Source organism: Jaculus jaculus, chromosome 4 (genome assembly GCF_020740685.1).
Source record: "Jaculus jaculus isolate mJacJac1 chromosome 4, mJacJac1.mat.Y.cur, whole genome shotgun sequence".
Lineage (NCBI taxonomy): Eukaryota > Metazoa > Chordata > Mammalia > Rodentia > Dipodidae > Jaculus > Jaculus jaculus.
The window spans coordinates 39335353-39338750 of record NC_059105.1 but is presented as its reverse complement, the minus strand read 5'-3'; positions in this window follow the sequence as shown (position 1 = coordinate 39338750).

Genomic DNA, 3398 nt, shown 5'->3' with positions numbered 1-3398 from the left:
TCCACTGGCAAGGTTCTAGAATAAAAGAACTGTTCTCAAGAGAAGGCTAATTCTCAGAAAAATTTGGGAAATCCTCTAAAACAGGGTTTTGTTTTATTTTTGCAATATTGGGGATTGAACCTAGGGTCTTGCCCATGCTAGGAAAGTTTTCTACCACTGAGCTGTATCTATAACTACATCCCTTAAGACAGATTTTAACAGAAGTGTCTGTGTACATGAATTTGGGCATGCCAGGGTCTCTGGCTGCTGTAAATAAACACCCATCCACTTTATGTCAGGGTCTTGGGTAGTGAACCCAGGCTGACTGGCTTTGTAAGCAAGTGCTTTTAACCACTTAGCCAACTCCCCAGTCTCACTTTATTTATTTATTTTTTGTTTATTTTTATTTACTTATTTGACAGCAACAGACAGAGAAAGAGGCAGATAGAGAGAGGGAATGGGTGCACCAGGGCCTCCAGCCACTGCAAATGAACTCCAGACACATGCGCCCCCTTGTGCATCTGGCTAATGTGGGTCCTGGGGAATCAAGCCTTGAACCAGAGTCCTTAGGCTTCACAGGCAAGCGCTTAACCGCTAAGCCATCTCTCCACTCACTTTATTTTTTTTTAAGACAAGGCCTCAAGTAGTCTATGCTGGCCTCCAACTCTCTCTATAGCTGATGGTGACCTTGAGCTTCTGATCCTCTTGTCTTTACTTCCCAAGTTCTGAGATTACAGGCTTGTGCATCATGATTAGTTTTATGAATACTGGCCATCAAACCCAGGGCTTGTGCATACTAAACAAGTATCAATGAAGCAACGTTCCCACCACCACCTCCATAAGACAGTTTCAATATCGTATTTTATGAGTGTGACCTCAGCTGGGAATGATGAATCAAATGTTAGTCCCAGCACTTAGCAGGCTGAGGGAGGAAGACTGCTTTGCGTTTAAGGCCAGCATGAGCTACACAGAGAGACCCTGTCTCAAACAAATTACTCATTATACGAATTGTAATGAATTTAATGACAGTCTATGCCCTCCTTTTGGAAGAATCATTAACATAGACTGTAGTTAGCTTACACTGAAAACAAGGCAGCCGAGCATGGTGGTGCACCCACTTCTGCCATCAAAGTTCAAAACTTTGATGAAATAAAAACTTCCTCAAAGGTCATAAATTATCAAAGTAGATTCAGAAAGATTCCTTGAAGTTTTTTTTCCTTCTTTCTCCTCTGTGAAAAACTCTGTGATGGTAATAAAGGTACTGGCTTATATAGAAGTTTACTTCTTTGTTGGATAATTAAAAATATAATGGGGGGGGGGCTGGAGAGATGGCTTAGGGGTTGAGCGCTTGCATGTGAAGCCTAAGGACCCCAGTTCAAGCTCAATTCCCCAGGACCCACATTAGCCAGATGCACAAAGGGGCATACGCATCTGGAGTTTGTCTGCAGTGGCTGGAAGCCCTGGTGCACCCATTTTCTCTCTCTCTCTGCCTCTTTCTCTCTCTGTCACTCTCAAATAAATAAATAAAAATTTAAAAACCATATATAATGGGGGGTTAAGAGTTATTTCCACCACTCCCCCCCTGCACACCATTACTTGCCAAGTTCCACCCCAGCAGCTGGCTGCCTGTACCTCCAACTGGTCAGGTTTTCTTTCTGAAGACCTTCCCAGCATTGTTCCCTCAATTTGAAGAGACAAAGCCTAGACCCAACCTATATTGGTTTAATGATTCAATAGAGGAATTTAAAGCTCTTATTTATTTTTGTTTTTTCAAGGTAGGGCCTCACTGTAGGACAGGCTGAGCTGGAATTCACTATGTAGTCTCAAGGTGGCCTCGAATTTATGGTGATCCTCCTATCTCTACCTCCAGAGTGCTGGGATTAAAGGTGTGCACCACCAAGACAGGCTTGAAGCCTTTTTAATGGAATGTTAAATCGCCAAAAAATCGAAAGGTATGAGTACATGGAAGAGTCCGATGCAAAAACACAAAAGCTATTCAGAGTAAGCAGAATATCAGGATGAAAGTTGTTTTTATGTATTTTTAAATATATTTTATTTATTTATTTGAGAGAGAGGCAGATGGAGACAATGAGCACGCCAGGGCCTCTAGCCACTGTAAAATAACTCCAGATGCATGCACCACCTTGTGCATCTGGCTTACATGGGTACTGGGGAACTGAATCTGGGTTTTTAGGCTCAGGGAACTGCCTTGACCGCTAAAACTATCTGTGCAGCCCAGGAGCAAAGTTTTAAGGAGATGAGTAACATAGTAAATGCTCCTGGAAGGCCCCTTCCAGGGTCCAGACTAATTAACAACGATTGGGTTTGGCAAAAATTTCAGGGAACAACGCTACGAAAGTAATTTTCCATGAAGTTGATGGGCAAGGGCAAAGGCCAGAGTTGAGGAGGAAGTCGTCTAGTGGGGCGTCGTGGCCCACGCCTTTAAGGCCCTTGCTCTGAGCCTGAAGTTTGAGTTTGAGGCCAGCCTGGGTGACAGAATGCGTTCCAGGGTTGGCCTTGGCTGGAGTGAGACCCTGCCTCACAAAACCACAAGAAAAGAAATTACAAAAGAAAAGTTAGTCCTGTAATAAGACACTTTAAACCGTCTGATGAGAGAAGTATGGACCAGAAAGGTGATTTTAGGGGATTTCTCTGGCAGGACAGAGAGGAAGTAGATGGGAGCAAACAACTAAGTAGCTCAGCAAGTTTGATCTGGTTCGTCTCTCAACTCTATGAAGCCATACCCTGAGTGGTTCTCCAAGTCAGGACCGGACGGTCCCGGCACTGGCAATAGCCGTAAGCGAGACTTTGTTGGAAGGCCCATTATTCTTGGGACTTGTTCCGGACGCGTACAATTAAAACCCGGAGTGGAGGACCCGCCATCTGGTAACATGTTCCCAAGACTCACTACGGTGGAGATCACTGAAGGGGTTGGTGGCACTTGGGGGGAGGGGGTGTCGGAATGTCTGTCCCTCCAGAAGCCTCAGCCCGGATGCTCCAAAGAAGGGCGGTGCAAGAGCCGCGCCAGCTTCAGGTGATCCCCGAGCCCGGCCGCGGGTGGAGGCGTGACTTCCCTTCCCCACGCTCGCCCCGAGGGCCCGCCCACGCGCCCCTCCTCCCCCGCAGCGCCTCCTAGGCCTCGGGCTGCCACTTCCGGCGCTGGGGGGAGGGAGGACACGTCTAACGCGGGGCGTCCTCGTTCTTCCCGCCGCCTCCGAGGCCTCAGGCTGAGGCGGACGAGGAAGAAGGATGGGGCCAGCCCGGCACAAGCACCCCGGGGACTAGCAGGGGAATAAAGAAGTCCATGAGCCCGGTCCCCTGCCGGCCCTCAGCGTTCCCACCGCGCGCTCCGAGGCCGCCGGGAGGGCGGGTGCGGGTGGCGCAGGGGAGGGAGGGAAATCTCGCGATAGCGGAGCCTC